Source organism: Passer domesticus, chromosome 15 (assembly GCF_036417665.1).
Source record: "Passer domesticus isolate bPasDom1 chromosome 15, bPasDom1.hap1, whole genome shotgun sequence".
NCBI classification, from domain to species: Eukaryota; Metazoa; Chordata; class Aves; order Passeriformes; family Passeridae; genus Passer; species Passer domesticus.
The window spans coordinates 7,648,334-7,674,855 of record NC_087488.1 but is presented as its reverse complement, the minus strand read 5'-3'; the positions used below and the strand labels follow the sequence as shown (position 1 = coordinate 7,674,855).

At 39.9% G+C, this 26,522-nt stretch overlaps 1 protein-coding gene and 1 long non-coding RNA gene across 7 annotated transcripts in view; both read left to right on the top strand.

The window, feature by feature from the left end:
- The window catches only part of SHISA9 (shisa family member 9), a 177,986-nt gene that overhangs the window by 82,643 nt on the left and 68,821 nt on the right, over window positions 1-26,522 (top strand). The gene's annotated exons all lie outside the window — the stretch shown is intronic.
- LOC135281604 (uncharacterized) lies at window positions 10,406-13,732 on the top strand. Of its 3 annotated transcripts, XR_010348201.1 has the most exons (4): window positions 10,804-10,855; window positions 10,925-10,950; window positions 11,622-11,763; window positions 12,687-13,732. It is a non-coding gene; the product is annotated as an uncharacterized LOC135281604 (long non-coding RNA). The 3 variants fall into 3 exon arrangements; XR_010348200.1 differs by lacking the exons at window positions 10,804-10,855; window positions 10,925-10,950 and adding an exon at window positions 10,406-10,554; XR_010348202.1 differs by lacking the exons at window positions 10,804-10,855; window positions 12,687-13,732 and adding an exon at window positions 10,406-10,554 and having other exon boundaries at window positions 11,622-11,957.

Genomic DNA, 26,522 nt, shown 5'->3' with positions numbered 1-26,522 from the left:
AGCAAACAAGACAGCAAGTACTGTGCTGTGTGGAATAATGCAGTGTGGGGTGTTGGAGCAGCCATGTCTTAGGAGCTGTTGATCTTTCCAAGTGACACTGTTTATTGATATTGGACAAGTGGTACACAGACATTTTCTGCATTTAGTTAATATGATCACTATATTTCAATGGCACAGTGACACTCAATGCACTCACATAAGGAACACATATGGCATTAGCAGGAGTCCTGTACATTTTGCACCCTGTTATTCACCTCATCATAAGCAAGAGCACAGAAAGTGCATCCTACAGATTTCGTAAAAATTGAGCAGACCTTCATCTTTATCTCTGCTGTCATTCCTTCTTGCTTGGTGCCCTGGTGGTTTATACCAGTAAGCTTCTTTGTGCGTTTTTGCCCCATTGTGGAATATTTCCTTAATGGCTGTGAGATAGTCCTTAGTAAATAAGTGCAGTTATACTTTTAAAGGGCAAGGAATTATTTTTCTCACTAAAAACATGGAGCTGAAGGTAATTTATCAGCTCCTGTAAATCAGTCAAGCTTCACTGAACTCAGAGAAATTGCATCACAATGGCCAAGCTGATAACCAGACCCTTAATTGCTCTCTCTGTAACAGACTTTGACCCCCTACCTTAAAATACGGCCACCAGACAGTTTTTAAACCCCAGCTTTTCATAAGCAACTGTGATTTCACTCAGAGGAACTCAGATATTAAATGAAAATTAAAATGTGTATTGGGGATTCTCACAGTACACTTTAAACATTTAATGCCATATTTAGAATATTCATTCTTACTTAGTAGAAAATAATTTATTTTCTTACCTGTATAGTTTCATTGAGGCTTCTTCTTTAACCTTATTATTTCTAATTGAAAGCAACAGTAACAGTCTTGGTGTGCATAGATTTAAAATACCTGTTTACAAAGAAATAAATGCTTTAGTCTGAAATTTAAAATACATTATCATGGTCCTGATTGCTTTTCAGAAATAAATGTCTCCTTGTGTTCCTTAGAGGAAATACCCAATGCAGAAGACGTAGGTAGCTGACAGTGGACAGAAGACTAAGTAGCTCCTAAGTAAGATTATATTTTAGATTTTTTCAAGATCTAAAAGCTGTAATGGAATCACATCAGCTTCCAAAACACCAAGCTGCTTTGGTTTCGTCAAATTAGAGATTACAGAGTGTTCAAGTGTTCCAGACATCATCTGTGTGGGACATGTGTGTGGGAAATGGTGCAGGCACCATCCCCTCTGCACTGCCAGGATCCTTGCTCCCTCCCTGGGCCAGGACCAGCTCCCTGAGCTCCCACACCACCCTCAGGGTCATTCACTCCCAGCTTCCTTTCTGAAGTCACCAACTGGTTTTCTCCGAGATGACACCCCAGCACTGCTGCTGCAGTATTTTTCTCTATCCTCCACCAAACAGGCGCTGTGGATACTGACCCGGCCCTGTTCTGCTCAGTCCTCCATGGACAAATTCTCAGGAATAGCCCCTGTGCCCCCGTGTGCCCTCACAGCAGAGTGGACACACACCTGGCATCATACAACAAGAGCTTTTAAGGCACTTGGAATGCAAAAGACATATTAAATTGCAATTATGTGCCCAGGTCTTAGTTGATCTGGCCCTGCTGGGTGAATGCGGCGTGAGGAGCGAACCCCGGATCGCCCCAGCCCCGGCTGCGGGGCAGGCACAGAAAACACTCTGGGAGGGAGGGAATGGCCTCCGAACCACGAGCAACGAGATTGCTAGGAAATGGAGCAATCACGGACTAATGCCCTGACTGTTTTCAAGTGCTATGCAGGGTAGACAGTGTTAGTTTAACCCAATGCTTGCTGGTGCTGAGCATGGGGATGTAATTCAGCAGCAGTGATCCCAATCCAGAAACAGCTTGTAAAGGATCAGAGATGTGACACATCTCCCAGAACCACGACTTACACTAATTTAGGGCACATAAGCCATGAGCTTCTACTGTGCCCATGAAAGCAGTTACTCACTCTTCCAAGAGTGGTGTGCACTAAAAACTAATTAGTGGCATGACGCATTTTAAGCCGAAGTCATCACTGATGCTATGGAGGAGCACAGGACAGCTGTTTCTTTTGCAAGTTATAAACATGATTTGTCTCTTTTTCAGTTTAGTAAGGCAAAAAATAAAACTGTAAAAAATTATTTCAAATTTGCCTGCTAAATTCAACTAACATTTTTAAGAAAGGATAATTCATGTTTTAGAGAAAAGAAACTGGACTTCAGCAGGGCAAACCAAAGTTTCTGCATTTGCAATTGCTGTGTAAGATGGACAAGTCAGGACCTGTTAGAAATGTAGAGTGGATAAGAATGGCAGGTCATCCTGAAAGCAGCTATTGGGCTGCAGGGAGTTTACATGGACAGTTCCTCAAGAACCTGTGTGAAGGCTGACTTTATTTGATTTTCTCATTACAAAAATATAAAAAAGTCTAGGGGTGCTAATTGAATCTGCAGATGACAAAAGGTGAGAAATAGATGCCATATGGGAGAGAGCAGTATCATGCAAGGAGCGTGATCTTCAGGATTGAAATGACAAAAATCAGACAGATTCTGCCAGTATTAAATAGACAGTACCTGGAGACTTACATAAAGTTCTGCTGAAATCTAGGGGCTATTAATGACATCTGATGTATTCATGCTGTGGCCCAAGGCACAAAAAGGCTTCTTGGTTACTTCTGGTGCAGCTCTGGTCATCTGGTCCTGAGCAAGCAAGATACAGCAATACAGCGTGCAGCAGTGAGGAGAAGGACTATGAGAGAGGTCAAGGCAAATAAAAATCTCCTTTACAGAATAAGATTTAAGAGGAGTTGGTGTGGCAACCCTAGCTGAACAAGAGACAAAGCTGCTTTTGGCACAGGTGTATTGGAAGGAAACCTCAAGCAGAAGTGCTGTTTGAGCTAATGTACAAAACTGGTGCAAGTACAAATGGTACAGGCTGGCTGTGCATATACAGAGGTTGCAAATAATAGATTTCTAATCATTAAAGGAGTGAGTTGCCAAAACAATTTATCTATCAGAGTAAAGAAAGCAATTGGCCTCAAAGAAAATGTGAACCATTTATCCCACAGTTGCCCTAGAAACTAAACAAAAGAATTTGATAATCCAGAAAGTCCTGTCCAATCTTATTTTCATTTTCCTGCCATGGTAATGCAGTGATGAGAAAGATGGTTTCATTTCAATGCCATAGAGTATTTGTGATATATAAATGTCTCAGTTCATGTCTAAAGATTTGGTCACAGGAAAGAAAATGTGAAACAGCTCCAGTTAAAAGCTGGAGCTCACTTATAGATGCACTTGGATCGATACAAAGATATTTTACCCTAAACTGAACTGAACAGTAGCAACTTGGTGTCAGGACAAATTAAACAGTGACAAAGATCTTCTAGTTTGTGCATCAGCTGTATACATGTTTCTTACTGACTCTACACTTACTAAAAGCTAAAATAGCCCAATGTGAAACAGAAGCTGTCAGGTGTTTATGCCCAAAATTCAAATCAACCTTGAATTTTGTACAGAATGTCCTCCAAATTTAAGCTCTATGTATTTAAAGTTCATAGCCTGCTTGTTGAGGGAGAACACCAATTGGCAGTAAACACTGCTTGTATTTTTTATTCTACTACTGCAATAGCTGCAGAAGGTACCTTGTTTAACTACAAAAAACAACCCTGACATCATCAGTGTAAACAGGAAAGCAAAGAGGAATTACATGCATTTCTAAACAGCATCTGACACCACAAATTCTCTGTATGGGAAGAAACCAAAAAGGATGTCTGTGGCACAAAGACCTTGAATCAGTACTGACGACACAAGCCCTGGGACTAGAAGGAGTTGTGGTCCACTGACATGAGCCAATTCTGCACAAAACCAGACAGAATTATACACCTTTACCCAGTGCCACGCCAATACAGAGTCAGCACTGGGACAGGGTGAGCTGATACTCAGAGGTACCTCTGGAGATGTGGGATTTTGAACCTGACCTTCTGTTGGTGAGGGAAATGTGCCTACTATGTTCAAGAAAATGAAGTTCTGCACTTGGATTCACTTTCCATTCTTGATTTGAAACGTCTAGTCCAAGTTACCATCCACAGATCTACTCGTCTGATTAGGAAAAAATACTTTTTTGAAATATTGCTTCATCACTGTCCACAGTAGAGGAAATAGAAGTATCATTGGTGATTTGCCAGGCAAACCAGTCCCTTTTTCTACTGGAAATGTTTCTTAGGAAAGTTGATACCATCAGACTTCCATTTTACCTTCTTTATGCTGAAAAAGCAGTTTTCTGTACCTGCTTTGGGAGCTTTGGGAAGGTATGGATTCAGTTAAGCTGTTAGTGAGAAGCAGGAACAGATTCCTGCTGTCCCTACAGCAAGGAGTCCTAGGTCAAGGCAGAGTCAGACTGCAAATAAAATTTCTAGCATAGTACTTTATATGTTGTATTTAAAATAGCAACATTATTTCCTCTCTTGCTTCAAACTTGCTGAGGAAACAGTAAGAAGAAGACAGAGAATGAAAAAACCCACCAACTCCCTAAAGTTTTAAAGTTTTAACAAGGGAAAGCCATCCTTGACAGATAAATTTATAGACAATCTGAATGAAGAACAGAGGTATCTAGAGCGGACATTTAGGCACATTTTCAGCAATTAAAGCTAAAGGAAAGACCAGAAGAAATGAGCATTTTTCAAATGGCTTTTTTTTTTATTACCCATATTCTGGGACAAATTAACAGACACTTGGTTTCTACTTCATTGCAATGCTGAGTTAATCAACTGTACCTAAGTCACCTTCAGCAATTCAGAGTACACAGATCTCTGGGAGCAAGGGACACTTGTTCTCCCTCCTCTTGCAACTGTGCACTGTAAATAGGAAATGCAGATTCAGAGGGAAATCCTGACAGTGATTAAATGTTTAAGTTCCACACTTTGCAGCATGGAGCTGTTGATGTAAATGGTGTTGGGAGCAATGCTGGATTTCCTTTCCAAAAGGCTCAGTGTAGATGTCCATGTATGAAGTTAAACCAGAACAGGTTCTGCACTGCCTGTTCACAGTGTAAGGTTTAGAAAATTCACTGAACAAGACAGCATCAAGAGTAATAAGGATGAGGAAGCATTAACATTCATAATAATCCAATTTACAACTATTTTAAAGCCATTTTCTGTTAACAGAGCAGTCCAAGAGGCCTTTAATGTAAACAAGGGCCTGTATCTCAGACACTATTTCAGCTCATGCATCTGTACAATAATAAATACTTAATTACCTCCAGGGTTGTTTTGGGGCCTAATTAATAATGTGAGTAAAGTGCTCTGAGATCCCTTGGATGAAAGACAGCACAGAAGAGCAAAGTACAAAATATGTTGTGTGAAACACAATGTTTTAGAAACCAAAATAAAGCAAAGCCAGGGATATCAATCCAGCCATGACTTCCTTGCCAGTTTTCATATCCTGCTGCCTTCTGTGTTCCCCTGCTAACTCAGGCTTCCATGGCTGAACAGCCATGTCCAGCACAGCTGGACATGTCACCCCAGAGGACAGAGCATCAGAGGTGTGGCCCAGCCTGCAAGCCTTGCAGGGGAGTTCACCCTTCTGCACTGCACGAGGCTTCGGTGCTTTGTTCTGCACCTTCTCACAAACTGGGGCACAGTCTGCAAGAGAAAGAGCCCAGTGCCCTGGGCTGCCACCTGCCCTGGCACTGCTGCTGCACTCAGAGGAGGAGAGATGTGTTCTCTCCCTGCCCTGGCATCTGTTGTCCTCCCTAACCTCTAGCTAGGGCAGAAAGTCTCCCTTTCATATCCAGGTATGGTTTGCTTCCCCATCCCTCAGCTCCTTTGCCACTGCTTTCACATTTTGAATTAGTAGCTATTTTTATGACCTATTTTCTCATAAATGTAGCAACCTTAAGATATTTTCCAACCATTCTTAAAAGATTATTTAATTTTAAGAAACAAACTGTATCACAGTAACATAGGCAGACAGACAGTTCTGGAACACTCAGGCCAGGATGGCTATCTATCTAGAAACCCATGCATCAAAAAATTACAGTCCATAGAAGACTGAATAGTAAATTAAAAAAAGCAACCAAACAAAAAAACAAACAAAAAACAAAACAAAACCAAAAACAAAGAAAAAACACAAAGCCGACAAAAAAATCCCCCACCTTTTTTTTTTTTTTTTTGCATTTTAATAGATGTACCTATCTTACAGTGTTATGTGTATAAAAGCAGTCCCAGTTATAAATGATCCCTATCAGCTCCTGTTACAAAGTACATCACTGTGATTCAGCAGAGGTGAAGGGAACAGGGAGTACCAGGCAAGAGGCTGTGCAGAGAGGTTTTACATCACACTGCCAAGGTCAGCCCCGCCGGGTGCTGTTCGGGCAGTGCTGATGCCATGTCTACATGGGAAAGATAAGCAGGAAAGCAAACCAGGATTAATTAAAGAGTGTAATTTTAAACTATCTTCAACATAGCCTGGAGTTCACGTGGATACTTTAATTCAGAAATAAAGCTTTAGTTTAAGTGAAATGAAATTTACTTAAAGATAATTTGTTTCTGTTGAGAATATCATAGAAAAGGATACTTAAAATATAGGAATATTGCAGTAAATTAATTTAGCTTAATTGTGTTTATGTGCCCTTGTTAAATTAAAACCTAGACGTGGTTTTAATTTACACCCCTGTAGTAAACTTGTGGAACAAAACAGCTTTTTAAATTTTTCTGTGTATTTCTTTACCATTGAATAACAGCAGGAAAAGTTAGAAATACAGTCATGTTCAATGACCATTGGGGAGGTCAGATTTTTAACAGAGGAATGTAATTTTGTAGGTGAAATTCTCTGTTGCCAATTGTATTAAGGGAAATCAACATTTTTACTCTTCAACTAAGTGTGGATTTAACTAACCAGAAAAAACCACAGCTGCCCAGACAGTAAAACCTGAGTCATGGAAAAAGGCAGCTTGTGAGCCCCCTCTGTATATCAGAATAACTGCAGCACTTCTGCTAACCAAGGTGCTCTTTTGTGAGAATGGACAGAGCTCTCCAGCCATCAACAGGACTGCACATCACCAGATAAGGCTGTGTTAAAGGTTTCATGCTGGGTTGCTGCCAAAATTGTGTGGGCTTGGCCTCTTAATAGCTTTGTGACTCTTTTTGTAAGGCAAATCTGCTTTCTTGCCAGTAAGTATTTATTTGTGGTGGTATAAAATAAGGCAGGAGCAGGGAAGGGTGAAGGGTGAGAAGGGTGGAGGAGCAGGACTTGCCCAGGAACCTCCCCTGAAGGAACCTCCCTGCTGCCAATCTGATGATGCCACACATTTAAGACCAGCCTCAGCTAGACACACCTTTTGGAAGCTGACACAGTACAGAGAGACTTTCTGGAGTCAATCCTGAGTTTTAAAGAAACTCTTTCACAATGCAGAGCAGGTGCAGGATACTTGAAGAAGCAATGATGTTAGCCTTAAAAGATGAAGCATTCTTAAGTTTTTTTGTATGGACTGAGTATGAATGCTTTTCTCTTGCCAGCAGGCTGATCCCATGCTTAGTGAGGTTCACTGGGCAGTTTATATATTCACAGTGAATGATCCTTTAGAAAGAAAAACTCTTGTGTTCTCATTTACATAGATTTGAATGAGAAGTAAATGTATTGTGAAGTTAATGCAGAGCTCTGGACAAATGTGTGGAATATAGTTTCTTTTCTTTTGTTAGGACAAAAATGTTTAAGACATGTGGTGCTAGGGGATGGAATCTTAATGTAATATACTGTATGTCAGCTAGACAACCAAAGAGAAAATGGAAGGGAAGGAATAAAGAGAATGAGCCTTGTTTCCACCAGGAAGGTCATTATGTATGATCAATGTCCATTTGGATAACTCACAGATGCCCCAGTGCTCGTATGAATTCATCTGAGTGGTTTAAAAAACAGTTGAAAATCAATACCTGAACACTCTGTTAAGTGCTTAAGTGGATGTAAGGAGTGTGCACACTGTTCTCAAGCATTTGACATGGTAAACAGGCAAAAAAAATTCCTTCACTAATGTAACTAGGGAGTGGTGGACAGTAATTTCACATATGGTTTCTTTTGGTTAGTGAGTGGAAATGATTAAACCTATAAAATCTGAGATCAAGCAATGGCACAGGAATACATCACCTGCTACAGAGGGTGTTAAATTATTGAAGGGGAAGTTGTCAGAGAGGTTTTGTGTTAACTGCAAGGGAGCCATACAATTACTATTTTGTGGATGTTTTTGAGTAAAACTGCTCTGTGTATTTATTTACCTTAGGCTATTTCTGTCAGTTACCACAACTGCAGTGACATAAATTTTCTTTTCATCAGAAAAAAAAATAGCAAACTCACAACATGGCAATTTTTGACAAGCTTAACCAACTAACTACAAGAGAAGCTTTTCTTGTCACATTTCCAGGTCTTTCCATAGCCTTATCTGTACAGTAGATGATAGCAGCATGTGCCACATACAGCTGCATCATACAAACAAAAGTACATACAACAGGAATTGTACGCTGAAAATTTTCACTGGAAAGCTCTTCCTATTCAGTTAGGCTGTGACAAAGAAGCTGTTTGCATTTTCAGCTTCACAGAGGTATAACTGTAATATCTGTAGAGATCTGAACTAAATTTATAGTGTGGATCATTACCTGTAACATACCTTTTAGGCATCATTGATTCTTGTTGCAGCAAGACTCTCTTTAACTCTATTTGTTGCATTGTAAACGTTAAACAAATTGAAATGGAGTGCCCAAATTATTTCTTTTGGTAACAGAACAATAAATATGTTTGCCAGTCAGTGCACAAGCTCTTGAGTTTAGCTTGGCTGTATTACTCCTTAAAGAAGTGTAAGTCAAACAACAAAGAAGAATTTTCTCTTGCAGTTGTAATTCAGATATGAATGTGCCTGGATGTGGATGAAGGCAAGGCTTTCACTGCCCATCACACAGCCCTGCAGAGTGAAACTGTGGAATTTCAGATGCTGCTGGTGAAGGGGTCCTGAGTGCAGGTTCTAGTGGGTGTTGTGGTGGCTACTTGTAAGACACAGACAAAGGAGAAAAAACTAAAAATCTTAAACCTTATAGTCTCAGAAAAACTCACAGTCACAGTATTATAAACATTTACAAAACACAAATTCAACATCATCTTCTTAGGATGACTGCTTCATTCCACATAAACAAAAATGAAGAAGTCTCATCTGTCATACAAAGAAGACACCAAAAGGAACTGATTCCGTGCAAAGTTAACTGAGGGGGCTTGAGGACTCTGTGGGCATTAAGCACATGAAAGTGAACTTGTGCAAGCATTTACTGTACAAAAATTAACTGACAAACTAATGCAAAAGATTCCCAAGGGCACAGAAGGGCTGTCAGCACTGGGCTGTACATCATGAGCACTTCCATATTTCAGTATGAAGTGGCATCATATTTCTCTCCTCCATTTTTTGTTTGCTATTGTAGATGGTCCCCAGAGGTGTCAAACAGAGCTCCACTCCACTTCCAGCTTCCATGTATGCCACTTCTGCCACATGATTAATGTTCAAATTCCTAAAAGTAAATGCATTTCTCTACTTCAAATTCTATAGCAGGAGATAATATTTTAAAGGATGGCAGTTCTAGTTGTTTGTAGTTACTAAATGCATTGATCTTTATTTTTAAGGAAGGATTGAAATTTAATAATGGTGCATAGTGGGAACTGAGAGATTTATTTACTTTGTTAGAAATGATTTATGAAAGTCTTGTTATGGGAGAGAAACTGACTGCAGCTGAAGGTGAATTATTGTTCATGGTTTAACCACATAACAACTTAAGCACATGTTAAAATATAAATGACAGCTTTAAGGTTCTGATGGAAGGAAACATAGTTGAGGTTGTCAAATCAGCTGGGAACATTCTCTCCTGAAGCTCAGACTAAAGCAAAACTTTCCTTTAGCACTAATTCAATGACTGTTCTTCTTATTCTCCATCTGTTATAACATGGAAAACTTCTAAGTTTCTAACCAGGACTTTAGAATAGATACTTTTAGATGAAATATTTCAAAATAATTCTAGATCCACGGTTGCTGGAGCAAGCCAGCACTTGGGGAATGCTGAAATTCAGACCTGAGGAAATTATTTCTTGGGCTAGCTGCTATACACCTTGAAGAGTAAAGTCAGTTCTGTTACCATTTCTTGTAATTGAATACTGAAACAGGAGAAACTCATAAAACTGGAATGCACACAAACAGAGCACAATGTCAAAGGCAGCAGGTATCTGAGAACATCCCAAGCACCAGCAGTTCCCAAGCCTGGCAATCTGTACCTCTGTGAGGTGAGCACTAGTGCTGCCAGTGAGGTGAGGTGACAAAGAGGAATCTCCCAGAGCCAGAGCAGATCACAGTGGGACAGCTGTGGGCTGTTATGCAACAGGAGAAGAGAAGAGTGGTGCAATGCAGACACTGCTGAGCAAGGCATTAGTCTGGGAACTTACAGTCCCAGGGATTTCACTTGTTTCCTGGCATTTGCTGATAGAAGTTCATGTTGCTTCCTCATTAATTAAGGTCTTAAATAATTAATTAACTGTAATTTCCATGTAATTATTATTACCTTATAATAGTATCTCATCTAGGCTTTTGAGTGAGAACAGGTATGGCAGAAAGTCCAGGAATCTTCATTCTTGCTGTTTCCAGCTGAAAACAGCAGTGCTCATCCCCCTGATGAGCACACAGCAACCACGGCTGTGAGAGCAGCGTGGTGCCATCCATTATCACTCTTGGTAGGAACGTTCCCACCTGCCTTTTCCTTCCTTTCAGGGGGAAATGGGAACTTACTGCAACACAGTGTTTCCTAGCAATGTGCCAGGTAAAGCAAGGCTCCACATAGCATATGAGCCTTTGCTTCTGCTCTGTTACTTACAGAGGTTGTTTTCAGGCACTGAAGCCAGCAGAAAGGCAGAGGTGAGCAAAGCTGTTATTGCCACTATTGTACAATGACTGGGAAAGGACAGCAGAGGGAGTTTTGGCATCTTAAAGTGTACTCCTGCTATCTGTCCTTCTGCTGATATGTGTTTTAGGTTAGCTGCTTGTAAGGGTGAAGAAATTCTTAACTGAACATTTTTCCCAAGGAATAGAAGTATTGAGAGATGTAGGTGCTAGAACATAGAAAGTAAAGAAAATCCAGACAAGTCTCTGTAATGTATATGAAGTTTGTAAGTCAAGAGCACAGATTGTGTTTTGAATAATGCATTTTGTATAGAAAGTGCTCTAAATAACTCGGCAGAGAACACAGTGTGTAAGTAAGACAATTAAGCAATTTTACCAATTAAGCTATGGTCTACCTAAAGATAAGAGTCATTATTTACAGCTGAGATTGAACACTGGTAATATTTCTGAAACAGCAAGTTTAAAGGGGACTGGAAGAAACCTGCTTCCTTTAGTGTATGTAAAAAGTAGATCAGCCTTGGTTATGAAATAAACAATAGGCCAAAATAGTCTAACCTAGATAAATACAATGTGTTCACATCCAGGGATCCTTCTGTGTGAGTGGCCTAATTGCATTTTATGAATCCCAGGGAAATCAAATGGGAGCTGCACTCAGCCTCTTTGAAAGTTGTATCATTTTTATTTAGGGTGCCTAAGAGGATATTTCTACACTATGAAGAGAGCTTCAGGATTGGCATCTGGAGGGAGTGGGGCCAGGCCAACCAATAGCGACGGAGCTGGGACAGGACTTCAGAAAGATACTATTTCTGTCCTCTTGTGACTGCAAAGGTGTGATTTGGAAATCAAAGATACCTTCTACTTTTATGGCTAAACATAGACCCAGCAGAAAAGAAAGCTTAGAGAGATCGAGTCTCAGGTATTTATTAACTCAAGTGATAATCAGAAGGGGGAAACATGCTCTGGCAGAGTTTAGCCAAAGTACAAGGGAATGGCAAGACAGAACTGCAAGGCAGAACCCTGGAATTCTGGATGAGGCAGAGAGAGTGGGGCTTGTACTTCAGATGGAGAAGAAATGGTGCTGAAGACAAGTTAGGAAGAAAGCCTGAGATTTTTAATTGGTCAATACTAAGTATCTACTGAGGTTTAAAAAACATAACTTGATATTCAACTGTCTATAACTATCATATGACTGCACATAGCTGGGCACATGAATACCCCACACCACTGCTATTGATATGTCTTTAAATAGAGAAGATGGAGCATTGAACAATTCACATAAAACCTAAAATTATGAAATCAAATTATGAACTCTCACTTTTCCAAGTATATCCTTTATAATTTGCTGGACTTCTTCCCTTTCCTATTTTGTTTTCTTGTCAAAACTAACTCAGTTTCAGAGATCTTTGGATTTTGACGCAAAACTCCCTTAAAGAAAAAAAAAATCCAACTAAGTTCAAAACCAGGATTCCAGGAAGATAGATGAAATCCAGCAAATACTGAGATTTAGAGAGATGTACAGCTTCAGAAAATGTAAACTATTATATACCCAGACTACCTTTCATGGTTTACACAGTGGTAAAACTAGAAATAAACTAGTGAAAACAAACTAGTTGGAAATTCTTGAGAACACCCGCCCTGGGAATATTCCTGAGCTATAATTATTGCTTTGAGATTGGTTAACTTAAACTAGAGTCCCAGATATAGGAGTCCTTATTGTCTTATTGATCTTTTGTCCCATTCTGCCAGTCCAGGAAAATCCATGTAACCAAAAGGAGAAAGAATGTTTCTGCTGAGAAATTATTGCTTCTTTCTTCCTGTGGCTGTGGAGGAATATAGCAGAAGAAGAAAAGGCATCTCCACACTGTCCCTGTGGCCTATGGATTACAGACTGCCTCTCAAAGGATGCTGACAGAAACTTCAAGTTATAATTACTGCCAGGTTGCCAAGATACTGGAGGGCTTCACTGGCAGTAGCAAACATCTGTCTGCATGATCCTAAATTTCAGTGGAATTAAGAAAATAATATTCTCAATATCAGAAGGGGGCTGAGTCCCTCTTTCACTTGGATTCTTGTTTTACAGAGTATTTTTGTAAATATTTACTATTCATATGTTAAGAGCTACCTTACTAAAACATAAAACATACATTACTTCCTTACTTACTCATAGCTACCTTACTAAAACATACCTCTCCGTTTAAGAGGAGTACAGAAATCTTTTGTACAGCAAATGTCTTATCACAGGATCACGGAATGGTTTGGGCTGGGACCCTCCAAGCTGCAAGTGCCCTGCTGGGAGGGATCTTTCATTCTTGGTGGAGGGACACTGGTGAAATATAAAAAATATATTCCAGTGGAATTTACTTACACACTCCTTGAATGGAGGATGTAAATCCTTTTAGCCAGCTCACAATTTAAGAGACTTCAAAAGGTAGTCTTTGAAGTTCAGAAAAGACCTTTGAAGTGGCTGCATATGCAAAAAAGAAATTAGTGTATAGCACAAAGTACCGAACTTCATTAAGTGCTTTTGTCAATTAGAAAATACAGCAGATTTTGCATAGCAAAAGAAGAAAATTAGGGCATCCTTTTCACAAAGGCTTTGGCTATGTCCTGACAGAGGCTCTGGAGTTACCTAATGGTTACAGACTACCAGGTAGCCCCGTGGGGGATACACAGGCTGGACACACCTCTTCCCTTTGGAGAGGAGCGTAGCTCTCAGACACAGATAACAATTTCTGTTCTTAGGAGCCAGTGTGGGATGTGCTCCTGCCCAAGGGACAGAGCTGCAGCTTCACCGAGCTCTGTGTGGTTCCCTTTTCTGCATTTGCTTAGATCAGGGCAGCATCTGCAGCATCTGACACAAACAGTTTGAGCCATGAACTGTATCTGTGGTCATGCTCTGATAAATCTGGAAGCCTGAGCTGATTTCACGTTTGTTAACTCCCTCTTTAGGCAGGAGATATACTTGGAGGTGCATTATTCTTTGCATTTCATTAAACACATATTTTCTCTCTTTTGTAAACAAACACCAGTTTGGGGCTGAAAATGCCCCTTATCCTTTAGGTTCCAAAACATGGATTGGTGAAGGAGTGCTGGTCACATCTGAGATGAAAATGCCCCTGCAGATACAGAGATAGCAGGAGGGGATGTCTCAAGGAGCAGTCGTAGGGACAGCTACTGGGATAAGTCTTTGCACAAATGTGCAATCTGCTCATCCTGGTCAGCAAAGTGTCAGCCCTCAGGACGTGAGGGACATCACCCTGCCTGACAGAGGCTTGGTGAAAGCCCCAGTAAATCCTCTTGCAGTGAGCTTTACGTCCCTTGCAGAGGGCACCTGACAGGCTCTCGTGACAGGAGTGAGCTCTTCTCACTCCTTCAGTCATAACAACGCTGGGAGAAGAGGCAGAACAACCTTCCTTCAGGAAACCTTTAAAACAGAGCCCAATCTACATCAACAGTCTCTGTCTGCATCTCATGGGTAGCTATGAATGCACAAGTAGCTGGTGAATCTGTTATGTTGAACTGGGAAACTTTCCCAGCCTGGTGTTTCTGTCAGCTTGACCAAAGCACTGAAGTTTTGTGTTTGGGCTGCTTTGGTCTGTTGGTTTTACAGCTTCTAATTCTTTCTCTCTTAACACAGAGTAACTAAACAAGGCACATTTTTGGATGAAACTGCTTCTATCAAAAAAGAGAGATAAGGATGTTGTTATTGTTGATGTCTACATTGTATTCCTGTAGCACCTACGTAATCATGGCTGGGAGCTGTCACAGGGATATCACCCAGGCATAAGAAAGAGGCAACAGATGGATTCAGGAAATAAAGAGGGAGTCAAATATCACTGTGAGACAATATTTGGTGAAAAGAAAAGCAGAGGTTAAAGCATAGCAGCTGCATAATCACTCAAAATTTTCTGTCATCATATGGGAAAATGGCTTTAGGAAGGGATATGAAGGCAGGCAACAATTAGCTCTGTGAATGCTGATAGGAAGCTCATGCTAAGCATGAAGATCTGTGTTTGAAAACACAACAGATGAGTTAGCAGGCTGATGTCACTGGAACAGGAGAGGCTGGGAGCTGGTGTATTAAGAACATCAGTGCTGACAGGTGAGACAAGGATACAGCTTAAAAATTATGTGATACATGTTGGAACATTTTAGGGTTTTCCCAGGTGGGATCACTTGATAAATAAACAAAAAAGTGTGAAACGTCAGTCCTAAAAGGGGGAAAAAACAACATAGACAGGAATAATACCTTGTTCTAGCACTGAAATAAGGAAAATGCCCCTGATAAAATGAATACAGATTCTTCAAATTATTTTTTTGCCCAGATAAGAATATCTTTTAGAGGGTAGCCAACATCTATGGAACACTTGTTTTGTCTGTCATAATACTTTAGGCTACAGCTAAGAATAGAATTGGCAGCCTGAAAGGAAACAATAAAACAAATGGTGTATTTTTATGGTGTTTTAGTCCAGACAAGAGCAAAAGGCACTAAATGCTCACCCAATAAAAAATGATGCCAACAATTTCAAAGTGATATCTCAGATTAGTCCCTGCAGATTTGAGTCCATGACAGAACCAGAACTTGGAAAGGTCAGACACAGAGGTCTAAAAATCTGAAGCTGGAAGCTGAGATGGCAGAGGGTTCTCTCATTGTAGGCACATCTTTGTCCCTGCTGGTCAGAGATGGAACCCAAAACTCATGAAAGCACCAAGCTATGAGGCTGTGCAACAGCCAGCAGAGACTTTTTGGCCATTGCCTACCAGATGAGCCTTAACACCACCCACAGGTAAACACTGTATTATAAAGCTAAATAAAGATCAGATAAAGAAGATGTTGGAAATTAAAAAAAACCAAAAACCAAAAAACAAAAAAAAACCAAACAAACAAACAAAAAAACCCAAAAAAACCAAAATAAACCCAAACAAACAAAAAAAAAAACCACCACCACCAAAAAAATAAAAACAACAAAAAACCCTGTATAAATTTTTTTAATATTTCAACTGTTTTACATCTAGAAGAAATACACATGTAACTTTGGACAGTATAGTTTCATGGATAATTTTGTAGAAAATTGGAAGCTAGCCTGCCAGAAGGAAAAGGGATTTGGCTATGGCTTTTATAAATTTTGACTTACAGGGCCAGAATTTCAGTTAATGTAAACAGTTTCAGCTTTCATGACTTCATACATCCTATGCTCTTCTGCCAATGGAGCAAAAATGAGTTACACTTGCTGAAGATCTCACCTGCACTGTTCCAAACTATTTGGAGAAGTCAGAAGTGTAAATGCTCAGCATTTAAATTTGCCCAATGGCGACAAATGGATATTTAGATCTTGCCAAGCACTTGGATCACAGAGAACATCATTTGAAGGACATGGATGATATGTTTTCAGTAATTGCCATCTAATTTCAATCTGTCTCTCTCCATTTAGTTCTTTTTTATTGCTTCCTCCTCCTGTCAATCCCACCCTCAGCCTCAGGGAGCTTTATATTTCTCTCCTTGGCTGGCCCTCTTTAATAAGGCCATGCCTTGTTGTTTTATTACACCCTAAGTGGTCCCCTGTGTTTGGGAGCATTTTCTCTGCAAATCTGACTGCATCTTCCAAAGCTAAAATATGAAAGTCTTTGGGCAGGATTTGTTCTGAAGGAGGCAAAGCTGGACTGACCATCAGCTGACTGTCTGGAAAACAGCCACTCCTGATGTCACCCAGTGGCAACCAGAAAGGATTTTCTGTGCAAAAATCTCCATTTTCATCCTGTGGATTTTTATAAGCTTTTGCTTGTAGATGTCTCAGTTCTTGAGATGTATCAGTTGTAGCTGTTCATAGTATTCAACATTCAGAATATTGTAAGAAGTTAGAGTCAAGTCCTACTTGCGTTTAAGTTATAGCAGATATGCCAGTGACTTTAATAACTGCAATATGAGACCCTGGAACATTATTTTTGGTCAACCTGTATGCATTTTTTTGTTATTGTACACAATGCATAACAGTTTCAGTAATTGCTTTACTTTTTATGCAGTCCAATTATTATCTCTGCTAAGTGTCTCCAATTTTCAAGTCAGCTATGTCTACTTTTTGACTTTCTAAGCTTGCTGAATCATTGTAATACCCGAGTCACACTTGGCATTACTGTATTACATTGTTAGATGTGAGAAAAGAAAAATAATACCATTTAATACATTCATTTATCATAAACATAGATTTTTAAATCTGCAATATACAAGCAATGACTATGTGTTCTCAGTAATATTGCTTTAGACAAGAAACAGTCACAAAAAGATTTCCTGATTCGTGTAAAAGAGTGTAAACTCAAACCAAATAATTGATACATTTGTAGGCACTAATCCCCCATTTATCTTTCCACACCTTAGACAGGAGCATTTGAGATCCCACGTGCTTTATGAGGAAGTGAGAGTGTGACTTGGTGTCCTGGGGCACACCTTTTCCAGCTCTTACAGACCTGTGTTTGTTAGGGTCACCTTTTTACCCTAGAGGTGACTGCTGAATGTAGAGAGGGAAGGGAGTGCAACTTCTCCACAAAACCAAAACATCAATGAGATTATTTTACACAATTGTCATATCTAAAATCTGTCATTTCTTTTTGACAGGACAGAAAAAACAGTCCTTTGGAGAGGAAAGGGAAACATAAAAAACCTTACTATGCACTGGATGGTTCCCATGTGTTTAATTCCTTCCTGTTTTGGTTTCAATCCCTTATCACTTTTTTGAATTTTGTTTATTCAGACTGATATACAAATCTGGTATAAATCAAGCCAGTTCTCTAATTCACGTTACCATCTTAACACCTCTCGTAGAATTTAAATTTCCACTGAAGAAACATATTCATCCATTTCTAAGAAAGAGACAAACTGCTTGCATCCTAAGGGAAGTCCAGTATGGGAGAGAGCTATTTCCATCTTTTAGGAGGAACCCTGGCTTATGCCAAGTATCCCAGCCCCACTTGCATTGCTCAGCCATATTTCCCCAGCCATCAGCTGTGTGCACCTGCACAGTCTGAGCCACAGCCCTGCAGTGCCAGCCCTGCAGGGGTCACTGCCCAGACTCGCCCTCCCGACAGGCACCCCCAGACTTCTCCCACCCCATGTCCCCTCCCAGCCTTCAGCTCTCTGCTGCAGTTCTCAAGCATGATGCATGACACAAGAGGGATGAAAAGAAGCTGTGTAATGAGATTCCTTGAGAACAAGAGTAAAAGAGAATGTGCTTTCCTCCCAGCTGTCAGAGGGGTTAAACTCGGGCTTATGGGGCCAACACGGCACTGAATGAGTTAAAAGTTTCCTTGTTGCACCCCCAGAGGCTCTGCTATTAGGATATGTATTTATACACCCTCATCTGAAAAGCTGAATGAATTGTAGCACTAGGAAAATGCAGAATACACAATGTGTTTGTGTGATTAAATATTATTTTATAATGCATTCACTGTGCTAACTAGATAAAGGGTACTTCTTCATTTCTGCATGCTTGGTTTTTCAACCTTAATCATCTTTTAACATCTTTGCCTGTAGCCTTTTCTGAAGCAAAAAAATATCCTATTGAGTGATAATTTTCAAAATGAGAATTGTATTATAAACATTTATTAGGTAAGCTGATGATACTGTGTCCCACACTCGCTGGTCACAGTCAGTGCATCCCTATTATGCCTAAACCAGCTTGATATTTATGCTATTCCTAAATTGTTCTTGCCTTTCCACCAATAGACAACCAATTATTGTGAACCAGGAGAATGTTTTCAGCATCATGCTTCTAAGAAGTATTTCCAAGAAAGACATTTAGTCACAGCCTTGTGTGCAGCCCCGAGTGATGGCTGTAGCAGAAATCCTGAGCAAGCTTCTCAGACTTTGACTAATTGCTGACTGCTGACTGCTCACTTTGTGAAGCCAGAGCTGAGCTACAAACACACACAGCTCTGCAGGGATATGAATCAGAGCAGGAGCAATTAGTTAAAAAAAATAATCAGAAGCAGTTAAAAATAAAACACGTGATATTTTTTGAACTTAATTGTCCAAAATTATGCATCTTCAATCTTTGCCCTGTATTTAGTCACTTGGAATGAAACATGCATCAATTTTCTTTGTGATAATAGGCACTTGTGTCTAGAGTCTTGATTTGCACGTGTTAGTTAAGGTTTGTATGTAGAAAATAGAAAATGTCATGTGAACACTTGGGGTACAGACTGTGATTTTTAGCTACCATTACGATTATAAATTACTGAAGCTGAACATAAGATGTGATAAAGACCCCCAAAATAAACACCAAAATATCCATGATAAAATATTCACCTCTGTTGGAAAAGAGAGAGGATAAGGACACGAGGAATCCATGTGACATCTCAGTACAAGGTCACAAAGACAACAACACCTCATCAACTGAAACACAGCTAAAGCCTGTTTAAAATGGCAGCTGTACCCTTGGCTCCTACAGAAACCCAAATAATCCTAACAAGGCCCCAGCAGACATTTGTTCTCTGCAGCCCAGGAAAGCCTGTCAGCACCAAAGGGAAGGGAGCTGCCCAGGGAGGGCAGAGGAGGGGCTGGAGCAGGGACCCCAGCAGGGACACTGAGCCGGGCTCCTGCAGAGCTGGGCTGGGACACTGGCAGTGCTGGGACAGGAGGCACAGGGGCAGCAGGCACACCCCAGTGTCCCCAGAGTGCCACAAGGGCTCCAGAGCACCCACTTGGTCCTTGGCTGCCCCCAAGGAGAGCAGCACCCACCCAATGCACCACACACTGCACCATGGACAACAAATCTGCTATTCCCAGAACAAAAAAAGAAAAAGAGAAAACAAACCAGAAAGCTTGAAAGCTGCAAAATATGAAAGTGTTATTTGAGACACAAACATTAGTCCCTCAAGGTATTTTCCTACTTCATCCTCCTTTCCCCTACTTTTCCTCAGACTTTCAGATGCTTTATGAAAAGGATGAAACAATCTTAAAAGTTCTATTTTGGACTGAAAACTCCTTTCCTTCTCACTGCCCCAGGTTATATTTGATTCCAATAAACTACATGAAAAATCTATTTGGGATTTTCTGATATTCTCTCTGTCTTGACCTATTATTGTATCCTCTTTCAACACTTTGTGAGGACAGCAAAGTAATAAGTGGATATTTGGAGGCTCTCTGCATACATGGAGCTCAGATGCAGCTGCTAACCAGCAAAAATCAGGTTGTTGCTTACAGCAAAGAATGAAGGTGTTTTTGGGGTTTTTTTGTGTTTCTTTTTTTAAAGTTACATAAGGAGTATTCATACAAGGATAAAAATAGTTTAACAAACATCAAGACTTCAAGATCTATAGAGTGAGATCTTGTCTGATTGGGGGACAGAAGAGAAGCAGCCAGAAATTCTCAACTTTTTAAACTGGAAATTGGCAAATACACCCTTTGCTTGTATTCTCATCCCAAGGCTTGCTCTAGACTCTTGTTGGGGAATCTTGTTGTTAATTGTTTGGGGTTTTTCCCTCACAGTATTATTTCCATAGTGCCTCTTCCCAGCTGAAGGTCAGGAGGTAGTTTTGTTATTTTCCAAAAGTGTTTGTCCTCAAACAAATACTCCTTGCCACCATCTCCAGTTATCATGAATAAAGATAAATGAAGCTGGCATGAGAGTGTAAGGAAGGACAAAAGTAATAAATAATAGAGCAGAAAATAAATATATTTAAGCACTGCAGTATGCAATAGGTTAGGGAGGATTTATAGCATTTTCTTAAAAGATATGCAGCTTCCCAAAAATAGCTGGGTGGCTACTGTCACCTGATTTTTCTAAATATTTCCAAATTATGAAATAAAAGTTTTCTGTCACTTGCTACAAAAACATTAAAATTTCCATTAAAAAATATTTGTTTATTGAAATTGACTTTTCTAGATCACTCTGTTCTTTGAAGATTTGAAAAATTTTTTAAAAGTGAAAAAGGTATTTATTCTCCAAAGATCAACATTTGGAATGAAAATACTTTATATAAAACTGTTTTGCTGCATTTAGTTCTCCCAGCTAAGTGCAGGTCTGTCTGTGGGTCCTGCACTTCATCTCTCAGTGGCAGAGTTCTGCAGAAGGTCCTTCCAAATCTCTCTACAGGAAATTCCCTGACCATGCTGGAGCACCGCAGGAATTCTATGGATAAAGGTTTTACAGTTCACATTTTTTGTATGGTTCTGTTTTCCAATTTAAGATTTTTTTAAAGATCTATTCAAAGTCTTTGTCAGGCTAAATATTAAGCAATTGTCATTAACATCCTGATTATTATTATCAGCCCATTCAGTTCTTGTCATATATATATATGTATTACATAAACATGTATACACACCCATTCATACAAATCCTTTCTAGAATTCTAGGGAAATAAGAGATTTCTGTAAGTTTTAACCCCTTTCAATTTCCTTTGCATTTTCATAGGCATTTGAAATGTTCTATTTTTTAAAAACCCTCTTTGAACTCACACAAGGGGATTAGCTCTTTAAATTGAAATCACACATTAGGTGCATGTGAATTAATTAGCAATGAAGGGAGTACCTTTCAAAGGGAATTAATTCCTTTTGACAGAAATCAAGCTTATTTAGAACAGGGTTGGGATTTTGTTTTTTTTTACTTCTTCATATAATTTTTATCTTTTTGGCTCTTGCAAGTACTCAGTTATGACTTTCCCTAGTCAGCACACCCCAGTAGGGGTTCTTTGCAGAGAGACTTGATAATTTATTACACTGCATCAAGCCAAGCTCCTGTCTGCAGAGGTGTTACACATCTCCGTGTGAGTCTCACAATTTTGAAAGTATGTCTATATATGCATACAGATTTTAGCCTATATTTTAAAGAAAACATTGTGGTTTAATGCACTTTGAAAACCCTCTTATTTCTGGAATTTGCAATAAAGATTATTGGGTTCAATTAAAAACTCAATTATTTTATTATAAGTATTCAATTCTCAGTATATTATCACTTGGAAAGTGAAGTATTTCAGGTAGAGGGAGTCACAGAATGTGCAGGCACCAACTGCTGAGAATTTAATTATTAACAGGCTTGATCTGTAACTTGAAGGATTAAAAAACCTTTTCCTTTCCGTCAAAACACCAAGTTTGTCTTCCACTGAGAACAGAGCCCTCAGTCTGTGTCCCACTGCCTTCCTTTCTCCCTGCCCACAGAGATTCACTGACCAGGTGAAGGGGCTTTGCCTTCCATGTACTTTCTAATCCATTCCACATTTCTGATTTCACTGTGGAGACCTGGAGGAAAGCAGTTTATCTAGACAGTGACATAATAGTCTATCCAGACTACTCATAATAGCTCCTAGCAATTTACATTAAAATGTGTACATGGATTTTAAATTACTTTTGACTTATCTCTCATGCTCTCAAATATTATTCTTATTTTTATTATTCATTTAGATATAAAATATTAATGGATTTTTATTCACAAAGTGGTTGTACTCAGAGCATCTCTTCTCAGGTAGGGCATGACAGTAAAAAAAAATGTTAGTTGTAATTTACTGAGCCTGAGGGGGTTTACAAGTCAAAGCAAGCACTTTTAAACTCAATTAGAGACAGAGGTTTTAGGACCCTGCTTGCTGCTAAACTATAAACTCAGGAAAAGGCTGACCTTACTTCCACCATTTCTGCGTAGCTTCTTCTTTAAACTCACTCTGGGTCCCCTGATCTGTGCTGAGCAGGACATTGGGGAGCTCACCCCAGTATTTACTGAACAGTGTCTCTGCTGCTGAGCTTTCTCACCAGTGCTGGGCCAGCTGAACTAAATCTTCATGGCACATATTCCCAGCACTTTTCCAGCTGGGTTTTGCTTCCCAGCACTTTTCCAGCAGAAGCAAAACCCAGGTGTGAGGCAGGTCCATCATGACCATGCCCAGGCTATTCCACTGCATGTGGGCTCCTGATACAATAATGTACCAGGCAGGGTTGAAAACAGGGGAATCCTCCCTCCAAAGTCCCACAGGAGGAATGAACACCTGCACCAGTCACAAAGCTCTTTGGAAAGACAAGTATGAAAAGGTTCCAAAACCCCCTTCAGGTCAAATGGAAACTTACACTGAAAACATAGGTAAAAGAAAAGGCATTTGTGTGGGGAGTTTTCCAGATGAACCAAACTGCTGAGAGAGATGACATGGCATTATTACCAAAGTTCTAATCCAAGTTGGAACATAAGTAAAAGTAATCTGACCTGCTTTGCTCTTAGCCTGTTCTTGTAAGTTTGCTTACACCAAGAGGTTCCTGGTTTGAGACAAAGCCCTGTTTTGACACTTCATCCCAGATTAATGTCACTTTGCCAGTCAGTCATATTGTTTCTATGACATGCTGTGATAAAATGTGTTGGGAAGACATGAATTTTTAAATAAAAGCAGACATCTCCCAAAAGTAGTCCCCTTCAAATTCTGAAGAATCCTGAATACTAAGAAACTTGACTTTTTCTGATAGGGATGGCTTATACTGGCTTTGCTGATATGGGACTTAGAAGATTTCTGTTTGATTTGTGGCAGATGCAGGTCCCTGCTATGGTTCAGTAGAAGTTATTTAATGCCCTTGGCCTCAGTGCCTCATCTGATGGAAGGGAACCTTCACTCAGGCAAGTTTAGAAACTGCACTGAGCAGAGTGCTGCACTCAGATAAATGAGGATGCAAACCCAAGAGCCTCCTACGCAGTTTTGCCCTGATTTGGTAGCACTGCTTTTGACCTAAATAGACAAATATTTCAAAATCTTACAGGAGATAATTCTAAACTGTCCTGGTAATGGTCTTTTGTGGGAGCAAATGGAACCTGTGCCATGGATAACCTGCCTCAGTGCACTGGAAACATTGCAGAGAGTGCTCTTTGTCAGAACAGGACCTTGTATTGGAGAGGAGGCTTTTTTCTTTAGTGGAAGCAGCCATCAGTCTCCAGGATGTGGTGAAAGATCCATGACCCCACAATAAACCAGATTTAAGGCAGAGGGGTAACAGCTACATAGTCATGAACAAGTAAGGGAATGCAAACACAGCAATTTTTTATTAGCCAGATTAATGTTCTGAAGAGCAAGGTGAATAAATGCTTTTCCACAGTGGAAGGATTCCATGGACATTGCTTTGAGGACAGCTGGTGACAGGAACACCACCACTCTCAGTGGATCCCTACTGATTAAAAATTCAAACAAAAATTTGAAGCAGAAGAAGGAAGCGCTGAAAAGTTACAACATTTAGGGGAAAAAAAGACATTCAGGAAAAGTTGGTGTCCTGTTTAATTCAGGGACAGCAAAACCAGTCATGCTTATAAACAAGAGAAGATGTACAGAGGAGGAATGGATAAAGTAGGGCTATATGCACAAATGGATAAAAGTAAAAGGGAAATTAAGAAATAATGGTGATAGACCCAGTGACCTTTGCTGTTCCAGTAATTACAGTTATTTTGTTCCTAAGTTATGCAATTCTCTCATGGTTGTGGCTTGGATTCTATGAATAGGACCCTTAGTGTTAAAGTAAAGCAGGACTTGTACTATTTTCGTCGTAAGCTAATAATTAAACAAACTAAAATAAACCCCTAATATTCTACATTCTAATCCTGCCCCCATGCTTAAATAATAGAATGAGATGCAAGGTGCCAAAAATGGAGATACTCAGACATGAAGCTGCTACTTTGTGCTAAAATCTTCCCCTGTCTGTATATACCTCAGCAGGAGGGTAATGATTCAGCCCTGGCATTTATTTAAGAACAAAGCCAACATTTAAAAAATTAGTTAAACCTCAAAAAAATTCCAAAGAATGGCACTAGATCAATTTAAAATACAAATTCTTTTAAGGCATACATTTTTGGAGGGTTTTTTCCTATTTATATTTTTAATCTTTAAGATATACTTTCTGTGGCACGTGCAATCTCTTTTTGCACATCTGTGCAACTGATCCCTCCTCTTCCTCACTCCTCTTTAGAGTTTCTTCTGGACAAGAGCTGGAATTTTAATCTAAGTGTGATTTCAGAAACTGAAGCTTTGGAGTTAAGATTTTTAAATATATTTGGCACCTCAATACAAATCCCAGCATGTAGTGTGATTTTCTGCTTCTCTGGGCACTTGGATACTTTTAAAAACCTGTCCCTGCTGCCTGTTTGCTCCTATCAGGGATGCTACAGCTACAGTGCAAAGACAAGGGCACATCAGACCAAAGCAAAGAATTCCTGATACAAAATTTTGAGCAGCACCAGGTGGTACCTGCATTCAGCAGGAGGCTGAAGTACCAGGACAGTCATCTGTCTTCTGGACTCCAGTCAGTCCATGTTGGAAGCAATCCATGTTGGAGCCCACTGTGAGGCTCTGCTGCCACAGCCAGGGCTGGGAACTTGTGCTGAAGGGCAGCAGGGCCAGGACAGCACCTCTGGCACCACGTGGGGAAGGACCAACCCACCAGGCAGGACCAGGAGAGGCTGGAAAGGACATCACTCAGATGGAAAGAAGAAATTTGGTTATTTTAGTTGAAGACAAGACAGATGGGCAGATACCTCTCCTGCTCAGCTTGCTGCCTCTCTCTGCTCTACACAATAGACAACTGAAAACATTTTAGTACATACACTTTATCCCTGAGTGGATCACTTATTATTCTTTCTTGACACTGGTTAATGCAGCAAAGTTAGGTTCCTGGGATTAGGCTACATAACAGAAAATTAATTGTAGATGTCAATAAAGTTAATTAGTGATTTTAATCTCTACCACAGCACTGCAACTCCTGCTTTATTTCAGCCTTGTAGAAAGCTGTAGGTTTCCCATTGCACCGTTCCTACCTCAAACATATGGCAAGGTGCCTGAGGCCAAGACTTTACTGGGAGAAGGATTAATTGCCAAGCAGCTTTGAACAGTTACAAAATATGGGCTCTGCTGAGTCATGTGTAACACACAAACAATCTATTTTCCTTACTACAGTGTCTTTTTACCATTATTATATATTCTTCCTGCTGCATAAATGGTTTTGAAATCATTGGTGCAGGAGCTCTATTCATTTCAATGGGAATGAGTAAAAGATTGAGAGCAGTATGTAGAGTGATAGCTGCTCATGGAAGGGTTGAAGGATCTTTCCACTGAAGGAAGATTATCCCATGACATCCATTAGTACCATCATTAGGTTTTCAGGCCAAGTTCTTATCATACAGTCTCCTTGATATATACTTATATATACATTCCTTGTAAATGTAACACAGGTTCTCACCGAGTATCTCCAAAGGCTTTTCTTCAACACAACCAGCTGTTATTTGATATTTACCTTTATGAGTTATTTGCAAGTGCAGTTCTGATTCCTACAGAAGATCCCAGACCTGATCTCCCACTAATATCTTTCTCCCTTCCTATCAGCAAATACAGCACATGCTAAAAGCACAGCAGATGCTTTGTCTGTAGAAATTGGATTAGTTAAGGGAATTGACAGTCTGGAGAATTTCCATGTTGACAGAGCTTTTTAGTTTCACATGAATGACAAGGGTCTGTGGAACAAGGCTTATGCATTTAGGTGAGTTGAGAGGAAGAGAAAAAATGGAACAAGCACTTCAAATCTTCTGTTTCCATGCAGTTTAAAAGCATTTTGACTGTTTTCAGGACCTGTATAACCAATTCTGAGA